Below are 13131 nucleotides of genomic sequence, written 5' to 3' on the forward strand. Positions count from 1 at the left end.
AGACGGGCAAGGGCACCCGGGAGCCCGCAGAGGCGGCGGCTCGGGGAGAAACCTCAGGCACGGCCGGGCCACCAGGAAAACACGGCCGCGGGATCCCACCGCCACAGACACGAGGGCGGTCCCGCGGCGCCCCGCCTGGGACGCCGGACGGCCCTCGGCCCCCACCCGAGACCCGCCTCGCGAGCCCCGGGGTCCCGCCACCGGGGGCCCCGAAGCGACCGCAGCCACAAGCCCGACAACGCCAGCACCACCCATCGCGCTCGTGATTCTCTCCGTCCATCCTCCGGCCCGGTCCCGCTCCGGGAGACCGGCGCGCCCCCACCGTGGGACGCTTTCCCAGGGCCAGGCGGCCCGACCCCGCGCCACGCAAACGCGGTCGTGGGCACCGGTCACGACTCGGCACACGGGAGCGGGCGGAGAGCCGACTCGCGGCGGAGGGGGTCACGCGCCGGACGGAACGCCGCGCGCGCACACCCACCGCCCGCCGGCCGCCACGTCCCAACCCGCTGGGACGCCAGGGCCCGGCCCGGCGGGATCCTCCCCCGACTCAGAAGGGGGAGGCGCGGGCCACAGTAGGCGACGAGCCGCGCTCGGCCACCACCGCGGTGGCCGGCGGAAACCCTCGCTCTCCCCCGCGAACCCCGTCGAGGGGGAAGGGGAGGAGGGTCCTCTGCGAGCGAGTCGCTACGGCAGCGCTCCCATCACGGAGGCAGAGACAGAGGCGGCAGTCCGGGGGATCCGGTACCCCAAGGCACGCCTCTCGGATCGCTAGAGAAGGCTTTCTCACCGAGGGTGGGTCACACTCCCCCACACGCCAGCCGCCCCTCCTCGGGCCCGCAGAGGCGCCGAGGGACGCCTGGGGAAGGGAGGGGGCCTGCAGTACGAGGAAACACCTGCGTGCGGCCACCTTGAGCGTCCGCGGTCAGGGCGGGGGCCCGGCCGGTGCGCGCGTGCGCGCAACCCCACGAGGCCCCCCCGTCCACCCGCCTCCTTCCTTCCGAGGCAAAGCACCCCCGAAGTCAACCCACACACTACCGGTCGGAGGCAGAACGGCAGCCCCTCGGCGGCCGGCCGGCGCATGCGCCACCGGCCCGAACCCACCGCGATCGCTCACACGGCCCGCGCGCACCCGCCAGAGGGGAGCACGGGACGTGCGCTCGCCGGACCAGGCGGACGCCCTTCCCCGCGTGGGAGGGGCGCGTCTCGTCTCCCTCGACCGCCTCGAACCCCACACCGACGAGCTCCCTCAGGACCCACGCGCGGACACCGCGGCGGCGACCGGAAGAGGGGGCGCTGGGGGCGGGAACGACACACCACCGCTCGGCCTCGGGCACCTGAGGGACAACCCGGAGCGCTCCAGGAGCACCGCAAAGGCCCAAGCGGAGCCGACGCTCGCGCACACCCCCCGAGAGGGCAGCACGACGGGCCGGCGGGACGGCACCCCCCACCGCCGCGGAGGGGGGCCGCCCGCAAGTCCACAACCACTGGAGGCGACAGCGAGGGGTGCCTGCCGCGTCAGAGGACCCCGCCGACCCGCCCCGCGACGCAGAAGGCAGCGGGCGGGACGGCGAGGTCGGGCCGGGCTCCGCACCCCACACGCCTCCCCCACACGCGCCACCCGCAGGCGGGGAGAGGAGAGACGAGGGGACCCCGCGGGGCGGAGCGAGAAGAACGGTCCCGTTCGCCACGAACGTCCGCCCCTCGCCCGTCGCGGCTCGGACCCGGCCCGGGAGAGCACGACGTCACCACATCGATCACGAAGAGCCCCCCGGGAGCGGAGGTCGGCCGGCCGGCCGACGCCCTGCTCCGGGGAAGGGGCGGCGGACAACCCGGCGGAGACGAGAACGCCTGACACGCACGGCACGGAGCCAGCGGGGTGGGGTTGTCGCGGCCGCCCCGGGCGCCCGCAGCGGAGAGCGCACGGGGGCAGGGTGGCCCTCGCCGCCTTCCCCGCCGCCCCCAGGCGGGTCAGAGACCCGGACCCGGGCCGGCACCGGGAGTCGGGACACGCCCGGGCGCGCGAGAGAACAGCAGGCCCGCGGGCCCCAGCAGGCGGCTCAAGCAGGAGCACGGCCGGCTAGCCGGGTCACCGGTAGGCCAGAGCCCCGCACGCATCCGGAGTCCCAACCTCTCCAGCGACAGGTCGCCAGAGGACAGCGTGTCAGCAATAACCCGGTGGCCCAAGATGCAGACTCGGAGTGAAAGATATACCTCCCCCGGGGCCGGGAGGTCGTGTCACCGACCACGCCGCCGGCCCAGGAAACGCGCGACACGGACACCTGTCCCCAAAAACGCCACCATCGCAGCCACACACGGAGCGCCCGGGGCCCTCTGGTCAACCCCGGGACACACGTGGGAGCAGCGCCGGGCCAGGGACGCCCTCCCGGCCGCCCGTGCCACACGCAGGGGGCCGGCCCGTGTCCCCAGAGCGGGAGCCGGAAGCATTTTCGGCCGGCCCCTCCTACGACCGGGACACACGAGGGACCGAAGGCCGGCCAGGCGCGACCTCTCGGGCCGCACGCGCGCTCAGGGAGCGCTCTCCGACTCCGCACGGGGACTCGCCAGAAAGGATCGCGGCAGAGGGACCGCGGCCCGGCCCGGGGACCGCTCCCCGGCACCCGGGGGACGGGGGCAGGACGGTCCCCGGCTCCCCACGGGGACTCGGAAACGAATTCGGCCGCCGCCTCAGACGGCCAGGATGAGCGCGGACGGACCCGCGACCGGGCCGGGAAGGGCGTCCCCAGCCTCCCGCGCCACGCGCGGCGGGTCCCCGCGGGTCGCGGCTCGGGCCTCGGGAGCTGCGGCGCGCTGGTCGACCGGCCCGGGCAGCCCCACGCCCGGCTCGGGCCCAGAAGCGCAGCGACAGCCTCTCCCCCACGTAAACCTGCACGCCAGAGCTCTGACTCACAAGCGACGCGCCACAGCTCTGGCGCCACCGGGCCAGCCGGGCTGACGACCGCGGGCTTTCCGGAGCTCTGCACAGCTCACAGCGGGGACGGTCCCCTCCCTCGGCAGCTGCCACCGCAGCTCCGGAAGCCGAGAGCACGATCTAAAAGCGGCCGCCAGATGGAGCCCGACGACCGCCGCGAACGTCAGCGAGACAGATCCGGATGGCAGGCAGGGCGGCCCGTGGACCGCAAAAGCGAAACCGTGAGCCGAGAAGCTCTTCCCGAGGCCGAAAACGCAGCCCCTCTGCCCCAACCCCACACACACGGTGCCCAAAACGCGTCTCTGCCTCGACCGCGACAGAGTCAGAAGACAACCCACGGCGCGTGGGTGTTCGGAGATGCATCTCGGAAGCAGGGAGGGAGGGAGGGAGGGAGGGAGGGAGGGAGGGAGGGAGAAAGAACACACAAGGACTCGGTCGCGGGTCGCTGCAGACACACGGAGAGGCAAAATGCATAGGCTCTTCCGGAATCCACGCAGAGACAGACGGGGGGGGGGGGTGGGGGGGGCGGGGAATGGGGAAAAGAGACAGATGGTGAAAGGGAAGGAGGGAGGGAAGGGAGCAGGGAGGGAGGGAGGGAGGAAGACAATGGAGAAAAGAGAATTTAAAAAACGTCGATACACAGAGAAAACTTTTGAAACACTCCATTTTTAAAAGACAGACGGAAAGGAAAGAAACATGAAAAAGAGAGAAAGAATGAGGAAAGAAACGAAGGAAAGAAGGGAAAAAGAAACAGAGAGGAAAGAAAAAAGAAGGAGAGACAGGGAACGAAAGAGAAATAAAGCACGAAGGAGAAAAGATCAGAAAGAGAGAGAGAAGGAAAGGAAGAGAGGAAGAAAAACCTACAGAAGGAGAGAAAGGAAGAAAGGAAGGAAGAAAAACGTAAAGGAGAGGAAGAAAGAAAACAGAGATAAGTACGTACACTTGTTCATTTATAAACATAAATACAACACTTTTCGTACGTAAACGTAAACGTATTTCTCGACGATCGCTTCTCTGTAGAGCGATGTGTATTTATTTGTATCACAGAAACACCTACATCTATCATATAGAAGGATGTTTCTATACAATCGGTACGTGTTTACTACACACGAGAGTAGTAAATGCAAAGATATACGCATTGTCGTTTACATACAAATGTACAAAAATGTTCACATTAATAAACGTCAGTAAATACATGGAAAGGAAAGAAAGAAAAAAAACGAAATGAGTCAACAGGCCGGGCACGGTGGCTCACGCCCGTCATCCCAGCACTTCGAGAGGCCGAGGTGGGCGCATCACATGAGGTCGGGAGTCGGAGGCCAGCCTGACCAACACGGAGAGACACGGTGTGCCTACTAAAAACGCAAACATCAGCCAAGCCAGGCGTGGGGGTGCCTCCCTGTAATCCCCGCTAATCAGGAGGCTGAGGCAGGAGAAGCCCTCGAACCCGGGAGGCGGAAGGTGCGGTGAGCCAAGATCGCGCCATTGCACTCTAGCCGTGGAACCAAGAGTGAAACTCTGTCTCAAAAGGACGAAACAGAAAGAAAGAAAGAAAGAAAGAAAGAAAGAAAGAAAGAAAGAAAAGACAGAAAGCAAGCAAGCAAGAAAGCAAGCAAGAAAGCAAGCAAGAAAGCAAAAAAGCAGGAAAGATAGAAAGAAAGAGAAAAGAAAGCAAGAAAGCAAGAAAGAAAGAAAGAAAAAGAAAAGAAAGCAAGAAAGAAAAGAAAGCTAGAAAGAAAACAAAGCCAGAAAGAAAGCAGGAAAGAAAGCAAGAAAGCAAGAAAACAAGAAAGCAAGAAAGCAAGCAAGAAAGAAACAAAAGAAAGAAAGAAAGAAACCAAGAAAACAAGAAAGCACGAAAGCAAGCAAGCAAGCGAGAGAGCAAGAAAGAAGGAAACAAAAGAAAGAAAGCAAGAAAACAAGAAAGCACGAAAGCAAGCAAGAAAGCAAGAAAACAAGAAAGCAAGAAAGCAAGCAAGAAAGAAAGAAAAAGAAAAGAAAGCAAGCAAGAAAGAAAAGAAAGCAAGAAAGAAACAAAAGAAAGAAAGAAAGCAAGAAAACAAGAAAGCAAGAAAGCACGAAAGCAAGCAAGCAAGCAAGAAAGCAAGAAAACAAGACAGCACGAAAGCAAGCAAGCAAGAAAGCAAGAAAGAAAAAGAAAGGAAAGCCAGAAAGCAAGCAAGCAAGAAAGAAAAGAAAGCAAGAAAGCAAGAAAACAAGCAAGCAAGAAAGCAAGCAAGAAAGAAACAAAAGAAAGAAAGAAAACAAGGAAGCAAGAAAGCACGAAAGCAAGCAAGCAAGCAAGCGAGAGAGAGAGAGAGAGAGAGAGAGAGAGAGAGAGAGAGAGACAGAGAGAGAGAGAGGCTGGGCGCTGTGGCTCACCCCTGTCATCCCAGCACTTTGGGAGGCCAAGGCAGGCGGACCACCTGAGGTTGGGAGTTGGAGACCAGCCTGACCAACATGGAAAAACACCGTCTCTACTAAAAGTACAAACATCAGCCAGGCACGGTGGCCCATGCCTGTAATCCCAGCTAATCAGGAGGCCGAGGCAGGAGAATCGCTTGAACCTGGGAGGCGGAGGGTGCGGTGAGCCGAGATCGCGCCATTGCCCTCTAGCCTGGGCAACAAGAGTGAAACTCTGTCTCAAAAAAAAAAAAAAAAAAAGGAAGAAGAAGAAGAAAAAAAGAAAGTAATAAGAAAGAAAGAAAGAAAGAAAGAAAGAAAGAAAGAAAGAAAGAAAAGGCAAGGCCAGGCAAGGCCAGGCAAGGCAAATCTACCTGCTTTCACTACATCTGGGGAGAATCGGGAAAGTCCCCAACAACAACAAGGCCTAAAGTGGAGCTGCCATCTGTCAAACCCGAGCGGAAGAGTCCACGCGGGTTAAAGACACGAAGAAAGACAAGGAAACCATCGACCGAGGAGAAGAACAATCTGGCCCAGCCAGGGTCTGTCTCCTGAGGTTGTCTGGGCAACCAGGGAATGGGACGGAGGGAGGGCGGGCCTCCGAGACTCCGTCTCGAAACAGAAATCATGAGAATAAAATAAAAGTAAGTTAAAAAAAAGAAATCACGCATAATTCCTAACGTGTTTGATGCCTCGAAAGGCGAGAGGCGTACGTACGTGGATGTCACGGTGGGGTTGTTTTTTGTTGTTGTTGTTGTTGTTGTTGTTGTTGTTGTTGTTTTTTCTTTTTCCCCGGAAACTCACTTTTTAATTATTTTGTTGCATTTCATTTTCATTTTCATTTTTTTGAGACGGAGTCTCGCTCTGTCGCCCAGGCTGGGGTGCAGTGGCACGATCTCGGCTCACTGCAACCTCCACCTCCCAGGTTCAAGCGATTCTCCTGCCTCAGCTCGGCCTCCCGAGTAGCTGGGATTACAGACAGTACAGCACAGCACGGCGCCCGGCTAATTCTGTGTATTGTGAGTAGAGACGGGGTTTCACCATACTGGCCCTGTTGGTCTGACCGCCTCTTGATCCACCGGCCTTGGCCTCCCAAAGTGAGGGGGTGACAGGCTTGAGCCACCGCGCAGGGCCCATTTATTTTATTGCATTGTATTTATTTATTTTAATTTATGTATTTGTGTATTTATTTATTTATTTATTTATTTATTTATTTTTGAGACGGAGTTTCGCTGTTTTTGCTCAGACTGGAGTGCGATGGCGCAATCTCGGCTCACCGCAACCTCCGCTTCCCAGGTTCAAGCGATTCTCCTGCCTCAGCCTTCCTAGCAGCTGGGATTAGAGGCATGTGCCACCGCGCCCGGCTAGTTTTGTATTTTCAATTGAGACGGGATTTCTCCATGTTGGTCGGGCTTGTCTCCAACTCCCGACTTCAGGTGATGCGTCCACCTCGGCCTCCCAAAGTGATGGGATGACAGGCATGAGCCACCGCACCCGGCCTATTGTATTGTATTGTATTGTATTGTATTGTATTGTATTGTATTGTATTGTATTGTATCCTATCGTATCGTGTGGTATTTTATTGCATTGCAATGGATTGTATTGACTTATTTTATTCAGTTAGTTACTTTTGTGTTATTTTATTTATTTATTTGTTTGTTCGTTTTTGCCTGATCAAAGGTCAATCAGACCCAGTCGTCAAAGTGGCGATTTCCTAGGCAACAAAGGAGGGAGGAACTTGGAGGTGGGGGTGGGGGCGGTGGAGAAGACACAGTTGCCCCAGGCTGTGCGCAGGCGGCCTGGTGCTCCCTTCCTCTGTGAGGCCTCCGTTTTCAGAGTCACAGTGACCGCTAGGTGATGCCCGACGTCTGCCAGTGAGAGTGTCAGCCCGGAATGAATTGGGATCCCCTGGGGAGGGGGTGGGGGGAAGGATGGAGGCTCCCACAGCACAGTGGGTCACCGCGCCCTCCAAAGCGATCCCCACAACTAATCGACCAGGGCTCCTGGGGGGACGCAGCCTAAGTCCCCCACCCATCGGATCATCTGGAACTTCCGTCCAGAGACGAGAGACCGACTGGGAATTCTCTCAGTCAAGGTCCAAACTGAAAAGAATCACTGGCACGGACAGCAGGACTAAGGCCATTTCTAAAAGACTGGTTTCTGTGTTTTGGGTGAATCTGTGTATTTCTGTATCACAAAATGACTGACTTTGAACGTTACGATTTTTCTCCTCCTTACGTGTACGGTCCTGTGATAGACAGACCAGGGGACTCCTCAGCTCAGAGTCCATGAGGCCAGAAGCTGACGCCCCAAATTTCTATTGAGAATGAATTTAAGCACGCCAGCCAAACGCTCTGCCGTGAAACTGTCTGTCGGGAAGACAAGCGGGGGAGGGGGGAAGGGGGGGTCCGGGCGCCGTAGGCTCGCGCCTGTCATCCCCGCACTTTTGGGAGGCCGAGGGCCGGTGGATCCCTCGGCCCAAGCCTTGGCAACACGGTGAAACCTCGTCTCAAAAAAAAAAAAAAAAAAAAAAAAAATTACAAAAACTAACTGGTTTCATAACCTGGACTCAAAGTTAATAAATAGATAAATAGGCCGGGGGCGGTGGCTCACGCCTGTCATCCCAGCACTTTGGGAGGCCGAGGTGGACGGATCACAGGGTCAGGAGATCGAGACCATCCTGGCTACCACAGTGAAACCCCATCTCTACTCAAAATACAAAAAGTCAGCCAGGCACAGTGGTGGGCGCCTGTAGTCCCGGCTACTTGGGAGGCTGAGGCAGGAGAATGGCGTGAACCCGGGAGGCAGAGCTTGCAGTGAGCCGAAATCGCGCCGCTGCACTCCAGTCTGGGCAACAGAGCGAGAGTCTGTCTCGAAAATAAATAAATAAGTAAATACATAAATCAATAAATGTAAATAAATAAATAAATAGATTAAAATTGAAAACTAAAAAAAAGTAAAATAATTTAAAAAAAAAAAACGTAGCCGGCCGGTCACGATGGCTCACGCCTCTCACCCCAGCACTTTGGGAGGGCGAGGCGGGCAGATCCACTGGGGTCGCCAGTTCGAGACCAGCCTGACCCACATGGAGAAATGCCGTCTCTACTAACAATACAAAATCAGCCGGGTGTGGTGGCCCCTGCCTGTAATCCCAGCTACTCAGGAGGCTGAGGCAGGAGAATCGTTTGAACGCGAGAGGTGGAGGTTGCGGTGAGCCGAGATGGTGCCACTGCACTCCAGCGTGGGCACCAAGAGTGAAACTCCGTCCGAAGGGGAAAAAAAAAATAAGTGCTGTATTCTGTTATTTTTGCTTCCTACCCTGACAAGAACATAATACAGCTGTTGTCTTTCTGCCTGCCTGCCTGCCTGCCTGCCTGCCTGCCTGCCTGCCTGCCTGCCTGTGGCAGGGCCTCATTCTGTCTTTCGCCCAGACTGGAGCGCAGTGACACAATTATGGCTCACTCACTGCAGCCTCAACCTCCCCAGGGTTAGGCGATTCCTCGAGGGATCCTACGGCCTCGGCCTCCCAAAGTGCTGGGGTTACAGGCGCGAGCCACCAGCACCCGGCCTGAGTTAATACATCTGGTCTCACTACGTCTTAACCACGCACCCACGAAGAACTCAAGTCAAGAGAGAGTCGGCAAGAGACTCTCAGCATTCTCTCCCGAAAGCACGTGTGTCCCGAGCTCCTGTGGTTTCAGGTGGCCGCGCGTAGAGGAGAGATTTCCAATGTTTCCGGAGAGGTGCGAGCCACAGTCACTCGGGGCATCCGAGCACGAGATGGGGTTTCTGACAGCGACTGAAGGGCCAGGAAGGGCCAGAATCTGCCAAGGCCCGCGTTCCAGGGTGGGGCCGATGGAACCCAAGGTAGAGGGAGTCAGCGGTCCGCACAGAGAGAGCTCCAGCCCTAGGCCCCACTGTGCAGACCGAATCAGAAGGAAGAGAGTCCTTCGTCCTACCTGCCACATCCCTCACATCCCCCCACTGAACTTGGGAGTGGATCCGTGTTCTAAACACGAGGTGACTCTCGGTTTGCAATGGATCACAAGGGGCCGGGCTTTCCAGAGTCAGCAGGATAAAGAAGTCATTCTGGCTCGGACTCCCCCATCCCACGGTAAACGGTCGGTAACGGTCGCTGGTGACTTTAAATGAGCCGGGGCTGGCCGGGCCGGAGCCGCTATGGGGGTGGGGGGTGGGGGGGTGGGGGGGCGGTGCCTGAGGCACTGCAGAAAGTGGGCCTGAGCCTCGAGGATGGCGGTGCTGCAGGGACCCGTCCAGGCTGCTATATGGCAAGCACTAAGCCACTATGCCTACCGAGATGCGGTTTTCCTCGCAGAACGCCTCTATGCAGAAGTACACTCAGAAGAAGCCTTGTTTTTACTGGCAACCTCTTCTTACCGCTCAGGAAAGGCCTATAAAACATATAGACTCTGGAAAGGACACAGTTGTACTACACCGCAATGCAAATACCTGCTTGCGAAATGTTGTGTTGATCTCAGCAAGCTTGCAGAAGGGGATCAAATCTTATCGGGTGGAGTGTTTCATAAGCAGAAAAGCCACGATGATATTATTGTTCCTGAGTTTGCTGATTCAGCTCGCTTTCCCCTTCCATCGTTGGGACATGTATATTGCAAGGCAGATCGGCTTACCAAAGGATCAGAATGTGACCAAAAGAGCCTTCGTTGAAATCCTTTCCTCCGGTGTCCCTTTGAATCATGATGTGAAATAGGGGGGAAAAGCCAGATCCTGACCAAACATTTTGATTCACATCTCTAGAGAGCTTTAGCAACTGCCTGTCCAAGTGTTGCGCCAAAACACTGGGACCTCGTCCTAGTTTATGTCACAGACAGCCTGAGACCGTTCTTACGGAAACACCCCAGGACACCGTTGAATTAAACGGATTGAATTGAGAATCTTCCAATTCAAAGTACTCCTTGAATACAGACTCCCCAGTGTCTTCTATCGATTCAGCTGTCCTTTCACCTGATACTGTCCCACTGGGAACAGGAACTTCCATATGATGTAAACAGGTTCAACATAAACCAAAAACTGGTCGAAGTGTATTAGGAGGACCAGCAGCAGTTAGTCCATGAGCCCCAAGTGTTGGCATTTTGCCATTAGAAGCCCCAAGTCCCGGAGACGGATCCTATTGACAAAACTGCACTGGTATTAGACACCTTCTGTCGTTGACGTGCCATCCACCGGAGCCCCTTCAAAAAAGTCTGTTGCCAGAATCGGCCAAACCGGAACACAGTCTGTCTTCTCGCAGAGGGGAAAGAGCCGAAAGGTAACCCCAATTCTTGCAAAAACACAAAGTTCTGGTGCGCCGACAAGGGCAACACCTCAGGTATTGAGCCCCACTATGGCATCTCCCCCAAATGCACCGCCTCGAAGAAATTCACGACTCTTGACTAGTGACAGCTCCACAACCGAGGAGAATAGGAGAAAATTAAAAGGGAAGTTTCCACCTAAAATCCCAAACAGAAAAACAAAAAGTAAAGCTAATAAAGGAGGAATAACTCCACCGAACATAAGTGATAGCCATGGAAGTGACAAAATTGGACTCTTCCATCATTCCAGAAGGGAAAATAGCCGCAATCGCGCCTCAGATTCAGGCTTTTAATCTACAAAAAGCAGCAGCAGCGGAAGGCTTGATGAGCCTTCCTCGTGAAAGGGGGAAAGGTTATTTAGCTTTGTGTTCTCACCACGGCAAAGAAGCTGTCAGTCAGTATCTTGAGCCATCTAGCTTCTCACCACCGCAATACCGGTTGGGTACTGTGCCAAATTGGAAGGGCCTATTTTAAACTTTCAGAGTCCACGCAAGCTGAAAGAAAATTCTCAGAGGTTAGAAGGATTGAGAATTACAGAGTCGAAGGCATGGAGATCTGCTCTACAACACTTTGGCATCCTCCGAAAGATGTTGCTCTTTCAGTTCTGTCCAAAGACTTCACAGACAGGGATAAAACTTCGCCAGCCAGAGGCCTGGTGTGCTGCAGGGAACTGTTTCGGTCTGCAACGGGAACACGATATTGCGATTCAATTCTTCCAGAGAACTCTCGAAGTGGATCCAAATGATGCTTATGCCTATAGTGCATTAGGGCGTGAGCTTGTCTTCACTGAAGAATTGGACAAAGCATCAGCTTGTTTTCGAAATGCTATCAGGGTCAATCCCAGACATTGTAAGGCATGGTAAGTGGTAATGAAGTGTAAAGACAAAGCCCTATGGATGGTGCCGGTACTCGCTAGTTTTTCTGGTTAGATAGCTCTTTATTGTCACGAATTTGGTTAAAAATACTTAGGGATGGTACATAGTGCTGAATAACTTCTAACTAAGATGTTTCCTTATGAAACGTATGTCTTGAACAAACTCTGAAATGAACTCATGATCCTAGAATACCAGATCCTTATACTCAACAGTTTCAGTCTTCTAGCAAACTTTTGCAGACGCTGTAGTTGTCTTTGGTTCGTGTATGTGTTTCTTTAGTTGTGTGACTTGATTTGTTACTTTTTCTTCGAGCACCGAAGTGGTGATGGGGACAAGGAGCGCTTGGGAGATTGGAAAGGAATAGCATAGTTCACTTATTGGAGAATAGAAAAATAGATGGAAACAACTCACGAGCTGCTGCTTTTTGACAGTGTTCCAGTTTACGGAGTTACTATGAAGAACTTCACGTACCCTTTCATGTAGCGGTCTCTCTGTTTTACTCTTTTGTACTCGTGTATAAGTGGGCACATAGGAAATTACTACCTAGGTCCTATTGTGATCAACTGAATAAGACATGAGAAAGTGTGGTCCTACCTCTGCCTCAACAGCATACTCACCGTTGACATTGATTGCATTTTTCTGGACTGACTTCATAGTTTAAACGTCAAGAGAAGGCCGGGCGCAGTGGCTCACGCCTGTCATCCCAGCACTTTGGGAGGCCGAGGCGGGCGGGTCACGAGGTCAAGAGATCGAGACCATCCGGGCCAACACGGCGAAACCCCGTCTCTATTAAAAGTATAAAGATTAGCTGGGCGTGGTGGTGGGCACCTGTAGTCCCAGCTACTCGGGAGGCTGAGGCAGGAGAATCGCTTGAACCCGGAGAGGTGGCGGTTGCAGTGAGCCGAGATCACACCATTGCACTCCAGCCTGGGCGACAGAGCGAGACGCCGTCTCAAGAGAAATACATTAAAAAAATAAATACATACATAAGTAAATATCAAGAGAAAGTATAATTCTGAAGTCATAACCCTGTGGTAGTTATTTTGTCAGATACGGTGGTCTTTGGGGTGACTTATTACAGCAGTGGCGTTCTATCATTTGATTTGCTTCTAAATCTGAAGCATTATATTACGGAAACATTTTTTGATTTGCGAATATGTTGTTCAATGGATCATATCTCATTTTGCTGTAGTAGTTACATGGCCCGAAAGATGGCCAAAAAGATAGTGCCAGCTACTGCTGACCAACGTCACAATCAACTTGCCAATACTGCCTTCTCTTCCGATGGCTATGTTCTCCGTCCTATTTTAAGAACTCAGTTCTTCATAAGACTTGTGTCGTTTTCGATTTTTTCCCAAGTCTGGTTGATCCTTGTGTTGTGATGTTTTTAAATGTGTATTGTCTGTTCAGCTCTTTTGCAGGAGTCGCATTCTTAAAAAAATCTTAACCCTATCAAAAATTGTGTTTAAAGGAGGATTATTCAGATCGGCCAGCTTTGACTAGGAAGAGTGTAAATGCTGACGTATTTAGGTAGCTCTAAATACTGAGCAACTTTATTCTAACCACAAAATGGATAGCCTTTCTTTTGTCTTCA

General features: G+C 54.4%; 1 pseudogene; it reads left to right on the plus strand.

Annotated features, from left to right (window-relative positions):
• The first annotated feature begins 9525 nt into the window (after positions 1-9525).
• Positions 9526-12314, plus strand: LOC134808095 (cell division cycle protein 27 homolog; annotated as a pseudogene).
• The last annotated feature ends 817 nt before the right edge of the window (positions 12315-13131 follow it).

Source organism: Pan troglodytes, chromosome 14, assembly GCF_028858775.2.
Source record: "Pan troglodytes isolate AG18354 chromosome 14, NHGRI_mPanTro3-v2.0_pri, whole genome shotgun sequence".
Classification (NCBI taxonomy): Eukaryota; Metazoa; Chordata; class Mammalia; order Primates; family Hominidae; genus Pan; species Pan troglodytes.